The sequence below is a fragment of the Dipodomys spectabilis genome, unplaced genomic scaffold (genome assembly GCF_019054845.1).
Source record: "Dipodomys spectabilis isolate Male_0828 unplaced genomic scaffold, ASM1905484v1 ptg000783l, whole genome shotgun sequence".
Taxonomy (NCBI): Eukaryota; Metazoa; Chordata; class Mammalia; order Rodentia; family Heteromyidae; genus Dipodomys; species Dipodomys spectabilis.
The window spans coordinates 24202107-24217167 of NW_024871460.1; positions in this window are offsets into that span (position 1 = coordinate 24202107).

Sequence of the window (15061 nt, forward strand, 5' to 3'; positions counted from 1 at the left end):
CTAGGTCCCCTGCCCCAAAATAGAATTCTCAATCCCTCTATACCTTCAGCATCTCTAAGCTTGGTTCTGCAGTCTTCATTTTATTTAACAGCTCTTCCATCTGTGCAAATAGTCAGTCAAGAAAATCATGTAGCAATCAACCACGCTTGTTCTTACTTTTCTCATGCACTTATAAAACTTCTCACTATCATCTCTGCTACTTTGCATTCACAGCACCATCATCTTTAACTGAAACCATGAACCGCAACTACTGTCACTCCTCGTGCTTCTTTCTGCACCCTTTTTTTTTGGTGGGGGGCGGGATGTGTGCCTGGGATGGAAATCAGAGTCTACTGTATGCTAGGCAAGTGGTGCACCATTGAGCTACACCTCCAATTCTCTGTCTCAATGTTCGTCTCATTAGAGTAAATGTGCAACTGTGTATTATTAAAAATACATGACCACTTTGGAAAGCAGTCTGGAGGGTCCTTAGAAAGCTAAAGATTGACCTCCCTTACGACCCAGTCATACCACTTCTAGGCATCTACCCTGAACAACAGGAACCAATATACAAGGACACGTGCACCTCCATGTTTATTGCAGCACTGTTCGCAATAGCTAGGATATGGAAACAACCTAGGTGCCCCACCACAGATGAATGGATCCAAAAATTGTGGTATCTATACACAATGGAATATTATGCAGCCATTAGAAATGACAAAATAATGGCATTTGCAGGGAAATGGATGGAGCTAGAAGGAATCATGTTGAGCGAGGTAAGCCAAGAACGAAGAGACAAACAGTACATGGTATCCCTCATAAGTGGATGCTAAATCCAAAAGGTTAGGTGATACGACAAAACTAACAGGACTTAAGAAACAAAGAACTCCCGCTCATCTGGTTGAACCACTACTAAATATCCTCATGCTGCTGATCACAAATATGGTATATAACATGTGAACACTGTTATATATTACAGACTGTGGTAGACAATTTGCTCCAGGGAAGTTAGAATGAACTTGTGACTTTGAAATTATGTAATCATTTAATCACAATCAAAAAAAAAAAAAAAAAAAAGAACCTCGGGGAAGGGAGGGAGGGAGGGGATGGTAGGGGGAAAACAATGGAGGGGGTAACAATGTTCAAGAGGAAGTGTACTCATAACCTCACTCATGTAACTATAACCCTCTGTATAGTAGCTTTACGATAAAAAAAAATATTAAAAAAAAAAAATAATAATAAAACAATTACGGGCTTTAAAAAAAAAAATACATGAACTTTAATAATATATGGCTTAGTGGTAGAGTGCTTGCCTAAGACCCTGAGCTTGATCCTTAGCACTAAGGAGAGAGAGAGAGAGAGAGAGCACACACACATGTACAACTCGTGCCAGTGTCTCATATGTATAATCCTAGCTATGCAGGAGACTGAGATTTATGTCCAATTAACCAGCAACAGCCAGAAGGGAAACTATGGCTGAAGTGGTAGAATGCCAGCCTTGGGTGGAAAAAGCTAAGGCATAGTAACTAGGTCCTGAGTTTGAGACCTGGTACTGGCAGCGGCCATGCACGCACACACACTTCTAAATAGTAAAACCCTAAATCCTCACAATGTTGTTCCCTCTGCCTGTAATGCTTTCCCGCAGATTTTTGCATTGCCAACCAGTTAGTTTTTAGCCTTGGGTAAAAGAGACTTTTCCTATGTATATTACTGAAGAGTCCTCCAGCCTGCCCAGATTTTTATTCTTTTTCCTTATCTGACTTTTTTTTTTTTGGTCCGGTCGTGGGGCCTGAACTCTGGGCCTGAGCGCTGTCCCTCAGCTCTTCAGCTCAAGGCTAGCACTCTACCACTTGAGCCACAGCGCCACTTCCGGCTTTTTTTTTATGTGGTGCTGAGGAATCGAACCCAGGGCCTCAGGCATGCAAGGCACGCGCTCTACCGCTGGGCCACCTTCCTAGCCCCTATCTGACTTATTTTATCCTTTGCTCTCTCCCGTCTCTTGTTTATATACTTGTTTATTGCTGGTCAAGATAGACCACACAAAACTAGGATGGACATTCTATCTCCACAAAGCTTGGGGCTCCATTAGCATTTCCATAAACAGCCATGAATTCACCCCATTAAATAAATAATGGACAAAAACCCTGAGTTCTCCATTTTTCTTGGGCACTGAAATTTTAGTTGGGACCAGAGCAATAAGTTCAGAAAAACCCCTAGCCACTGCTGCTGCCACAAAAGCTCAAGGACAGCACCCAGGTGCAGCCCCAGACCTAGAAAAAAAATCAGAAAAATAGCAAGCTGGTAAGCTTTCAATAATTAATTTACTGATGGAGGAGAATTTCTTCACCACTCCCCAGAAAAGTCATTCCTCTACTTTTACAGGCCACCCCCACTTTCTGTCTGTACTTGCTTCTGGATCCCTTCCAACTTTCCTGGGAGGTTCCCTCAGAAAACTTTCTTCTCTATGAGGACTGGTCCCTCTTTTTCTGAACAGAAGTTTGAGGGTCCAGGCTTAGAAGATGACCCCTGATTCTTGTCTGCAGTAACCACAGCTTGACTTTCCCCCAGCCCCATCAGAGGCAATGCAAGGGTCAGCTGGGCCTTTTATACCCCGGCTCCCAGCAGTTTTCAGTAGCCTGTTGCCACCTCAGCAATATGCTCCTGGTCTGTCCACACCCTGGTTGCGCCCAGCAGCTCCGCCCTGCCCTTCTTTCCTGTACCTTTTCAGGCCTGCTTAATTTTCTTGCTTTTTAACTGGCAAGATGCCAAATTTGGCCTCAAGTTTCTCTGTTTCTGGAAATATCTCACCATTACTGGAGTCTCAATTCTGCCCTCTAGTAGCTGAAACTGGCAACACAGATCTCTGCTGGAAAGACTGGGCTCCCTTTTTCTAGCACCTTCCTCATATTCTCTGCCCTTCCAGGAATTAATTAAGTGGTGGACTCAACGCAAAGGAGTTCAGGAGAGCTAGTTTTCTCAGTGCCATGGAGAAGGCAAGATATATATGTAAGCTACAGTCTCCACCTCTCCTCTCTAATGTATGTCCTCCCCCCCCACCCCGTCCCCTCCACCCCCATAGCCATGGCTCATGCCAAGGATGAGTTATTCCAAAGGCTAGATTGAGGAGTTGATACCAGCCACACACCCACGACTCATATCTGTAATCCTAGCCACTCAGGAGGCTAAGATATGAGGATCCTGATTTTAAGCCAACAACTCCATTTCTGACTTTTTTTTTTTTTTTGTAGCTTAGTGGAGATAAGAGTCTCACAGACTTTCTTGCCAAGGATGGCTTTGAACTACGATCCTCAGACCTTAGCCTCCTGAATAGCTAAGATTACAGGTGTGAGCCCCTGGTGCCGGGCTCAGTTTTCTTTTTTTTTTTTGTCGGTCATGGGGCTTGAACTCTGGGCCTGGGCGCTGTCCCTCAGCTCTTCAGCTCAAGGCGAGCGCTCTACCACTTGAGCTACAGCGCCACTTCCGGTTTTCTGGTGGTTTATTGGAGATAGGAGTCTCACGGTCTCTCCTGCCCGGGCTGGCTTTGAACCGCGATCCTCAGATCTCAGCCTCCTGAGTAGCTAGGATTACAGGCGTGAGCCACCAGCGCCTGGCCCCTGGCTCAGTTTTCTTTTCCTTTCTTCCTTTCCTTTCCTTTCTTTTCCTTTTTTCGTTCGTGGGGCTTGAACTTTGGGCCTGGGCAATGTCCCTCAGCAATTTAGCTCAAGGCTAATGCTCTACCATTGGAGCCACAATGCCACTTCTTGCTTTCTATTGGTCTTTATTAGAGATAAGAGTCTCATGGACATTCTTGCCTGGACTGAGATCCTCAGATCTCAGCCTCCTGAGTAGCTAGGATTACAGGTGTGAGCCACTGGTACCTGGCTTCAGTTTTCTTTTTTTCTTTTCCTTTCCTTTCTTCTCTATCCGGCCCCGCCCTGCCCCCGTGTGTGTGTGTGTGTGTGTGTGTGTGTGTGTGTGTGTGTGTGTGTGTGTGTGTGTGTGCGCGCATGAGCGTGTGCCAGTACTGGGTCTTGAATTCAAGGCCTTGTGCCTTGTGCTCGTTATTAGTTTTTTTACTCAAGACTAGCTCCACCACTTGAGCCACAGTGCCCCTTCTAGCTTTTTCTGCTTATGTGGTGCTGAGGAATTGACCCCAAGGCCTCATGCATGCCAGGCAAGCACTCTACCACTAAGCCACCTTCCAAGCTCCATACTTGTGTATATTTGTGTTGATAGTCCTGGGGCTTGAACTCAGCACCTGGGCACTGTCCCTGAGCTTCCTTTTTTTTTGCTCAAGTTCTACCACTTGAGTCACTGCACCACTTCCGGCTTTTTCTGTGTTTGTGGTACTGAGGAATCGAATCCAGGGCTTCATGCTTGCTAGGCAAGCACTCTACCACTAAGCTACATTCCCAGCCCTACAATTTGTTTATCCATGTTATTATTGATGGACATTTAGATTTTTCCCTATTGTTTTCAGTCTCAGGAATAAACCTACTGTGAACATTTGTGTGACACTCTTTTCAAGAATGTCCAATTTAATTTGTTTGGGAAATTACTCAGGAGCAGAATTGTATACATACACACACACACACACACATATATGACCTATAACTTAGCAATTTTGTATATATGTATATATATATACATATATATAGCCTATAACTTGTATATGGCCTATGTATATATATGGACCAACAGACTTTTATTTAAAAGCCGGAGAGGGATGCCAGAATCTTCCAGCCAGACTAGAGAGACAATTGAGATCTCTTTTTTTAAAAAAGTATTATTATTATAAAAGTGATGTACAGAGGGGTTACAGTTTCAAAAGTCAGGTAATGAGTACATTTCTTTTTCTTTTTCTTTTTTTTTTTTGGGTCCGTTCATGGGCCTGAACTCTGGGCCTGGGCGCTGTCCCTCAGCTCTTCAGCTCAAGGCTAGCGCTCTACCACTTGAGCCACAGCGCCACTTCCAGCTTTTTTCTTTTTGCTTATGTGGTGCTGAGGAATCGAACCCAGGGCCTCATGAATGCAAGGCAAGCGCTCTACCACTGAGCCACCTTCCCAGCCCCGAGTACATTTCTTTTGGGACAATGTCACCCCTTGCCTCATTCTTTCCTAGGTTTTCCCTCCCATTCCCATTCACAGGTTGTATAGTTCACTTTCTATATACTGTCTAGTGTGTGTCACTGCTGCATCTGTTTGTGCTTCCATTTCTGTGTCCCCCTTACCCTCCCAAAGACAGATAAGAAAGAAGCAAGACAAAAAGAAAACAATATGGGGCTGGGAAGGTGGCTCAGTGGTAGAGTGCTTGCCTTGCATACATGAGGCCCTGTGTTCGATTCCTCAGCACCACATAAGCAGAAAAAGTTGGAAGTGGCTCTGTGGCTCAAGTGGTAGAGCACTAGCCTTGAGCTGAAGAGCTGAGGGACAGTGCCCAGGCCCAGAGTTCAGGCCCCACGATCAACAACAACAACAACAAATGTTAAGAAAACAATACAAAAACAACTCGTATCCATTTCCTGGAGTTCATTTCTATAAATATTATTTTAGCCAGGCGCCAGTGACTCACGCCTGTAATCCTAGCTACTGAGGAGGCTGAGATCTGAGAATTACAGTTCAAAGCCAGCCCAGGCAAGAAAGTCTGTGAGACTCTTATCTTCAATAAAACCACTAGAAACCCAGAAGTGGTGCTGTGGCTCAAGCGGAAGAGCACTCACCTTGAGCTGAAGAGCGCAGGGACAGCGCCCAAGCCCAGAGTTCAAGCCCTACGACCGACCAAAAAAAAAACATATTATTTTATATAATCAGAGTCTCATGAGCATCATACCTTTGTGTTCCTCTCCTGAGAGTATCTTCCTTTGTTCTCACTGTGGGTGTCCAGAATCCTATATAATTTATTATGCCCTGGTATATTTTAGATCTAGCTTCCATATATGCGAGAAAACATATGCCACTTGTCTCTCTGAGCTTGGCTTACCTCACTTAAAATTATTGATTCTAGGCCCATCCATTATTCCTGCAAATGGATGGACCTAGAAAACAAATGTTATTCTTTCTAATAGCTGTGTAAAATTGCACTGGGTATAGCTATCATAATTTTTGGATCCACTTGACTGTTTCCATACTTTTAGGCTGTATATTTAAGTTTATTAGAAAAGTTCCAGTTTTCCAAAGTGGTTATGTCATTTTATGTTTGGGGAGATATATTAAACTGTTTAAATGTAGGTAGTAAAATCAATAATGTGCAGTAACCATCCTTATACTATGCTTCATTTGCTGTTTGAATTTCATTGATCATGATCATGAGTCTACTGGAAATTATTGGCTAGAAAGTTTGTAGGTTGAAGGCTCACCTTTTTGTAGAGATGGATTTGTTATAACAAGGCTTCTTTCCTTCCTCCTTTGTTTTCCTCCCTCCCTTCCTCTCTCACTACTTTCCTTTCTTCCCTCCTTCCTGATAAAATATGTGTGTGTGTGAAAGAGAGAGAGAGAAGGAAAGACACACACGCGTGCGGGCACGCGCGCGCACACACACACACACACACACACACACACAAGATCCTCAGATCTCAGCCTTCTGAGTAGCTAGAATTACTGGTGTGAGCCAACTAGCACCCAGCATAACATTCTCTGTCTCTCTCTCTCTGTCTCTTTCCTTCCTTCCTTCTTTCTTCCTCTTTCTCTTTCTTTCATCTCCCCTGTCCTCAAGCTTCTTTTATTCAAGGTTAGTGTTTTACCACTTGAGCCACAGTTCCTCTTCCAGCTTTTTAGTAGTTTTTTTTTTTTTTTTTTGTCGGTCGTGGGGCTTGAACTCTGGGCCTGGGCACTGTCCCTCAGCTCTTCAGCTCAAAGCGAGCGCTCTACCACTTGAGCTACAGCGCCACTTCCGGTTTTCTGGTGGTTTATTGGAGATAGGAGTCTCACGGTCTCTCCTGCCCGGGCTGGCTTTGAACCGCGATCCTCAGATCTCAGCCTCCTGAGTAGCTAGGATTACAGGCGTGAGCCACCAGCGCCGTGCTCTTTTTAGTAGTTTTTATTGGAGATAACAGTTGTACAGGGCTGGGAAGGTGGCTCAGTGGTAGAGCGCTTGCCTTGCATGCATGATGCCCTGGGTTCGATTCCACAGCACCACATAAGCAAAAAGAAAAAAGCCAGAAGTGGCACTGTGACTCAAGTGGTAGAGCGCTAGCCTTGAGCTGAAGAGCTGAGGGACAGCGCCCAGGCCCAGAGTTCAGGCCCCATGACCAGACCCCCCCCAAAAAAAATTTTTTTTAATTAAAAAAAAAAAAAGAGGTGTACAAATTTTCTTGCCTGGGCTGACTTTGAGCTGCGGTCCTCAGATTTCAGCCTCCTGAGTAGCTAGGATTATAGGTGTGAACCATCAGTGCCCAGCATGGCATAACATTTCTTGAATCATACTGTGGTGAGTTTTTGCAGATGTGTAACTGTAGCCAGCCCCGTGTGAGAGGGGACTGCACAGAGGCGTGAACAGTGAGCAGAGAGGGTCTTTGGGACATCTCTGAAGACTTGGCGCACATCTCTTTGGGTCCCTCTTATTCCCTTCTCATATTCCACTTTCCCAGGCGATCTCATCAACTTCCAGTCCTTTAATTACTGGCTCCCAGTGACTCCTACCTCCCTATCTCTACCATCCTTAGCTCTAGACTTAGCATGCAGACCTATCCTCCTGAAGGTGCCATAGTATCTTTTCCCAAACTTATTCCATTTGTGGTATCCTAGTGATTTGTTCTTTATTTTAAACATGCCACCTAAACTTCAATTCCCACAAACGAAACCAATAGATCCCAGATGTATGAGTTTCTTTCCAAATAGCTCTGGACTCAGTTCTCCAACTACCTGTTTTTGAGTTGGTTTTGGTATTATTATCTCTCCACTAGGATGCTTTTTGTCTCTGTGATCTTTTTCTTCTGGTCTAATGCCTTCTTCTTCCCTATCTGTCACACTTTTTCTCAGACTGTATACCTCTTCCTCCTCATCTATTTCTTTTCTCAGTCTATTCTCAATAGTCTGCAATTGTATTTTCTGTCTTCTTTCTTCTTTTTGTGCTTATTCTGAAGTTTGAATTCAAGGCCTGTCCCTGAGCTTCTTTTGCTCAAGGCTAACATTCTACCTCTTGAACCATACCTCTACTTCTAGCTTCTTTGGTAGTTTATTGGGAATGAGTCTCACAGGCTTTCCTGCCCAGTCTGGCTTTTTAAACCACAATCTTCAGATCTCAACCTCCTTACTAGCTAAGATTACAAGCATAAGCCACTGGGCTGAACTGCTAATTTTAATTAAGCCCAGCTTCTTTTTCTTAGGTGGTTGGCTTTTAACTTAGGGTCATGTTCTGGGGAAGCACTCTACCACCTGAGCCACTCAGCTTTTTTTTTTTTTTTAACTCCAGGAAATGAAAACAAGAGGGTTTTCTTTTTCTCTTTTTCTTTTCTTTCTTTTTTGCTGTTTTTGTTTTCTTTGCATTTTTTTTTGTATGTCTTTGAGAGTGTATGGGGAGGCAAAGAAAAAGAAATTCACTTTAAGTTAATCCCTCTAAATCCTCCCATCCCCTTTGTGCTAATTCTCAGCACTGCTCTATCGTACTGCTTCAGTGATTTCATTTCTTGACAAATAAGGCCCTTTCCAGAGCTGATCCTATAGCTTGAGGCATAAGTTTCTTAACTGATAAATCAAGACTGACTTCTGCTACCTTAGACCTTCAGTAAAGTCTAAGAATGTGTACCAACCTAGATCCAGTTTCAGAGCTAGAGATATAGCTCAGTGGTAGAGTGGTTGCCTAGAATGTTCAAGGCCCTGGATTTGACTCCTAGCAACACACACACACACACACACACACACACACACACACACACACACACACACACACACACACACACACACACACTGCAATGCAGTTTCCAGTATTGTGAGAGCTCATCTTCATTTTATCAGTTTGAGCCAACAGCCTTAAAATTAAACCAACCATTTGGAAATTTTCTATTGTGTGTTGAATTTATTTTTTTCTTTTTCCGTCAGTCGTGGGCTTGCATTATGGGCCTGGGCAATGTCCTAAGCTCTTCAACTCAAGGCTAGCGCTCTACCACTTGAGCCACAAACACTACTTCTAGTTTTCCGGCGGATTATTGGAGAAAAGAGTCTCAGGAGCTTTCCTGCCTGGTCTGGCTTTGAACCATGATCTCAGCCTCCTGAGTAGCTAGGATTACAGGCATGAGCCACTAGCACCCGGCTTTGTGTTGAATTTTTAAAACTAATCAACAAACTATAGAAATATGTAATATTGTAAATTTCACTCCTTCTGTTGATATATTTCATCAACTATCCATTGTACTGTGAATGGTGATGGAAAAATGAAATCTGAAGATTTTATGTTTCTGAGAGGGACAGGCATTTAAAGAACTATAAGAGAAGGCAAATGTGTATATATATATATATATATATATATACACACACACACACACACACATACAATACATATGTGTGTATGTATATACCTATATATACAAATATGTATATGTGTATGTATATACATATATGTATATGCATATATGTATATATACATATGAATATATTCAAGTGAAAATATGATAGATAAGACATATATAGAGATATGCAACTATATATATTATTTATACACGCAAACACTTATTTTGTTGTTAGTTGTGTGGGGCTTGAACTCTGGGCCTGGGCACTGTCCCTCAGGTCTTTAGCTCAAGGCTAGCGCTCTACCACTTGAGCCACAGCACTACTTTGGTTTTCTGGTGGTTAATTGGAGATTAGAGTCTCACGGAGCCAGGCGCTGATGGCTCCTCCTCCCCCTCCTCCTCCTCCTCCTTCTTCTTCTTCTTTTTGGTCGGTCATGGGTCTTGAACTCTGGGCCTGGATGCTGTCCCTGAGCTCTTCAGCTCAAGGTGAGCGCTCTACCATGTGAGCCACAGTGCCACTTCCCACACAAAATTTTTAAACACACACTTATAACCATAGCTACTCAGGAGACTGAGATCTGGGGATTGTGGTTCAAAAAAGCCAGCACAGACAAGAAGGTCTGTGAGACTCTTATCTCCAATTAACTACCAAAAAGCCAGAAATAGAGCTGTGACTCAAAATGATAGAACATTAGCCTTGAGCACAAAAGCTCAGGGACAGTGCCCAGGTCCTGAGTTCAAACCTAAGACTGGCAAAAAAAAAAAAAAAAAGCCTCATGGACTTTCCTGCCTGGGCTGGCTTTGAACCATGGCCCTCAGACCTCAGTCTCCTGAGTAGGATTACTGGCATGCTGCTACCAGGAACACACAGCTTTTTTTTTTTTTTTTTTTTTTAATTTTTTTTGGGTCCAGTCATGGGGCCTGAACTCTGGGCTGGGTGCTGTCCCTCAGCTCTTCAGCTCAAGGCTAGCGCTCTACCACTTGAGCCACAGTGCCACTTCTGGCTTTTTTCTTTTTGCTTATGTGGTGCTAAGGAATCAAACCCAGGGCCTCTGGCATGCAAGGCAAGCGCTCTACCACTGAGCCACCTTCCCAGCCCGAACACACAGCTTTTTTTTTTTTTTTTTTTGTCGGTCGTGAGGCTTGAACTCTGGGCCTGGGCACTGTCCCTCAGCTCTTCAGCTCAAGGCGAGCGCTCTACCACTTGAGCTACAGTGCCACTTCCGGTTTTCTGGTGGTTTATTGGAGATAGGAGTCTCACAGTCTCTCCTGCCCGGGCTGGCTTTGAACCACGATCCTCAGATCTCAGCCTCCTGAGTATCTAGGATTACAGGCGTGAGCCACCAGCGCCCGGCAGAACACAGAGCTTTTTAAAGAAAAATACATTGTCTGTCAATATTCATGGATGATTAGTGTAGGATGTGTTGTGGATAGCAAAATGGGAGGATGCTCAAATCCCTATATATAAAAATGGTATAAGCTGGGTGCCAGTGGCTCACGCCTGTAATCCTACTCAGGAGGCTGAGATCTGAGGATCACCATTCAAAGCCAACCTGGGCAGGAAAGTCCATGAGACTCTTACCTCCAATAAACCACCAGAAAACTGGAAGTGGTGCTGTGGCTCAAGTGGTAGAACACTAGCTTTGAGCTGATCAAGCTGAGGGATAGCACCCAGGCCCAGAGTTTAAGCCCCATGACCAAAAAAAAAGTATAATTTATTATCTTTGTATTTATGTACTTATTTTTGCAATACTAAACTGTGTATATGCTAGCAAATGCTCTATGACTGAGCTATGTCCAAAACCCTCCCAGATACTCTCTCATCTTTAGATGACATAATATTTAATACTACTAATTTCTACAGAAATCATACAGTACAGATGCTTTGATGCTTTTTCCCCTTTCTATTTTCAACCTACAGATATGTAAGGCCAATTGTATACTGTGAATTTTTTTTTTCTTTGTGGGGCTGGATTGGACTGAGAGCTTCAAGCAAATTAGGCAAACACTTTACTTCTGAGCTATAACCCCAGCCACTGTTGTGAAATCTTACACACACACACACACACACACACACACACACAAACAAACAACTTTTTTAAAATGAAGATAGTATCTTACTATGTCATTCAGGCTGTCCTTGAACACCTGTGCTCAAAAAAATTCCTTGCGCCTTAGTACCAGGGACTATGTGTTTTCTACTGTGCCTATTTTACCTTACTTAAAATTTTTTTGTATTAATGTGGTTTTGAAGTTAGAACCTTTTGCTTGCTAAGCAGGCACACTACCTCCACCTCTTAAACCATGAATCCAGCCCTCGAACTAACCTTTGTTGTTGTTGTTGGTAGTGGTGGTGGTGGTGGTGGTGGTTGTGAGCCTGAATTCTGAGCATTGTGCCTGAGCAATTTTACTCAAGGCTAACACTCTACCACTCTGAGCAACGGGGCCACTTCTGGTATTCTGATGGTTAAGGAGACAAGGGTCTCACAGACTTTCCTGCCTGGTCTGGCTTTGAACTGGGATCCTCAGATCTCAGCCTCCTGGCCTTGAGTTCATTTCTTCAATAACCCCAAATTATATCTTAACTCATTTGTATTTCTCATGATGCCTACCAATTGATATTCACGAGAGGCTCAGTATATTGTGTTTGATTGATTCTCTGATACATTCAAATTAGTTGTTATGTATTATAAAAATAAAAAAAAAGATCTTGGCTGGGAATGTGGTTTAGTGGTAGAGTGCTTGCCTAACATGTATGAAGCCCTGGGTTTGATTCCTCAATACCACACAAACAGAAAAAGCTGGAAGTGACACTGTGGCTCAAATGGTAGAGTGCTAGCCTTGAGCAAAAGAAGCTTTAGGACAGTTCCCAGGCCCTGAGTTCAAACCCAAGGCCAAAAAAAGATCCTCAGCAGAGATTAAAAGAGAGAAGGTAGCTTACAAATAAACTGTAAACTGTATGTTCTTGAAACATCATATAATAACAGTTGAGATAACACCTACCTGGTACCTTAAAATTGTAGCCTGAAATTCCTGCTTATGCCTGCATGTCATTTTAAGTATATACAATATTGCCCTCATAATAACTTACAAGGACAGTTTGTTTTAGTATGTCCCTGGGCATACTACGTTTTCCTGAAGGTATCCCAAGACTTCATGTTACTCACAATAGAAATGAAAGAATAGCAAAATGAATCAGAGTTCCATTTGGAATACTCCTCTCTCTCCTCCCTCCCTTCTCTCTCTCTTATTGTTGCCAGTACCAGGGCTTGAACTCAGAGCCTCTCTATCTATGGTTTCCTAATCACAGGCACACTTCCAAGCCAACATTTTGCTGGTTACTTGGAGGTAGAATCTCAGACTTTGCTGCCCTAGCTGACTTTAAATTTCAGCTGCCCAGGTCTCAGCTTCATGAGTAGCTAGGATTATAGGTATGAACCACACTGGTGCCCAGCTTTAGAATACCTACTTTTCAATGAGAAAAATATTTCAAGAGAGTTTTGTATTTTTCTGGAAGAATAGTTTTCACAAATGATTTATTTGTTTCTTTGTTTTGGAGATTGAACCCAGACTCTTGCGCTTGATCTCATCACTAAGCTATAACCCCTAAAAGGTGTGTGTGTGTGTGTGTGTGTGTGTGTGTGTGCATGCGTGCATGCATGCTCACTATTTCTGGGTATTGAACTCAAGGCCTAGATACTCTCCCTGAGCTTTTGCTCAAAGCTAACATTCTACTCATTGAGCCATAGCTTCCTTCCATCTTTTTGGTAGTTTATTAGAGATAAGAGTCTCATTGATTCTATTTCCTACTCACGTTGGCTTCAAATTGCCATCCTCAGATCTCAGCTTCCTGAGTAGTTAGAGTTACAGGCATGAGCCACTGCTGGTTTGCTTTTTAATTAAAACAAAAACAACCAACAACAACAACAAAAAACAATGTGGTAAGCTGGGCACCAGTGGCTTACACCTGTAATCGTAGCTACTCAGTAGGCTGAGATTTGGTTCAAAGCCAGCCTGGGTTGGAAAGTCTGTAAGACTCTTATTTCCAATTAACTACCAGAAAACCAAATGTGGTGCTGTGGCCCAAAGTAGTAGAGTGCTAGCCTTGAGTACAAAGCTCAGGGACAGTATCCATACCCTGAGTTCAAGCCCCATTACTGACAAAAAAAAAAAAAGTGTTGATGCACAAAATACCTTGTCGGTAGAATGGCTTATGGGACATGAAAGTTTAGTAATAAGCTGTTTGCACATACCCCGATAGTTATTATTGAAAGCTCGTAAAACAAGATTCATTGTAGATGCCCGAATAATATTATGATTACCTAATACCTATGTTAATTTCAGAAATTATTTAAATCAGAGTGGGATTCATAGAGTAAGGGAAAATGATTAAGGTGTAAAACACTCAGGCCCAAGTATGTTTTTAATGTTCAAATCAAAAGCTTTGACTTTTACCCTCTGCTCCTTCCAAGCTACCAAACTGGCTTTTCTGGTGGCAGGCTTTGTTGGGATGAGTGACAGTTGGTAATATTTCTGTTTTGGTAAAAATCTCCTTTGAATTTTTGGGCTGTAGCCTCAACTCTTTTAACTCTTTCATCCTTTTATCTTTATCTTGTGTTCTTTTTGTCTCTGCTCAGGTTTTCTCGGATCTTGGTTTGCTTCCCTCAGCATCTTTTTGTAGTTCTTTCAGTCTTTCCAGTCTTGCTTTTCCAAGACTGTCTAGTTTTTTTATTTTGTTGTAAAAGTGCTATACAGAGGGGTTACAGTTACATAAGTAAGTTAATGAGTACATTTCTTTTTCTTTTATTTTTATTGTGAAAATACTGTACAGAGGGGCTACAATTACATGGGCAAGATAATGAGTACATTTCTTGTCAAACATTGTTACCCATTCCTTTGTTTTTTGCTCCTAATTATCCCCCCTCTCCCCAACAAGGCTGTCTAGTTCTAAGCCTGTTTTCTTAGGCAAAGTATTTGGGAAGTGTCCTAGGGTGGGAAAGTAAACAAAGCAAGTTTGCATTTCAACTGTTGTGTGTGAGATGTTAATTGTTACAACAAATCTTTACAAACAAGTGCAATTGTTTATGGGGAGTGTGCCTACTAAAGAGACACACAATGACTCTCAGACCCTTTAGGATTACTATCATTAAGAAAAAAAAAAAAGAGGGCTGGGAAGGTGGCTCAGTAGTAGAGTGCTTACCTTACTTGCATGAGACCCTGGGTTTGATTCCTCAGTACCACATAAGCAGAAAAAGCTGGAAGTGGCGCTGTGGCTCAAGTGGTAGAGCACTAGCCTTGAGCTGAAGAGCTGAGGGACAGTGCCCAGAGTTCAAACCCCACAACCAACCAAAAAAAAAAAAAAAAAGATACCTTGTTTTGTGCCCTGTGTCTTCTGTGTCCTGGCTCTTCAGGTCACTGTGGTGTCCCACTACAGCTCTCCATTGGAGTTGATCTGGTTTGTTGGTGTTGTTTTTCTGCTCTTTCTTTGTTTTACTACTGCCATGGCTTCGTTTTCTAACAGTGTTAAGTGTACTTGGGAGCTGCAGGTCTTTGTGACAGGAGTCCTGCATTTGTTGGCTTTCCAATAAAGACTCCCAATTTGAGAATGAGCGAGTGAGCAAGAGGTGGGGGAGGGGGCCG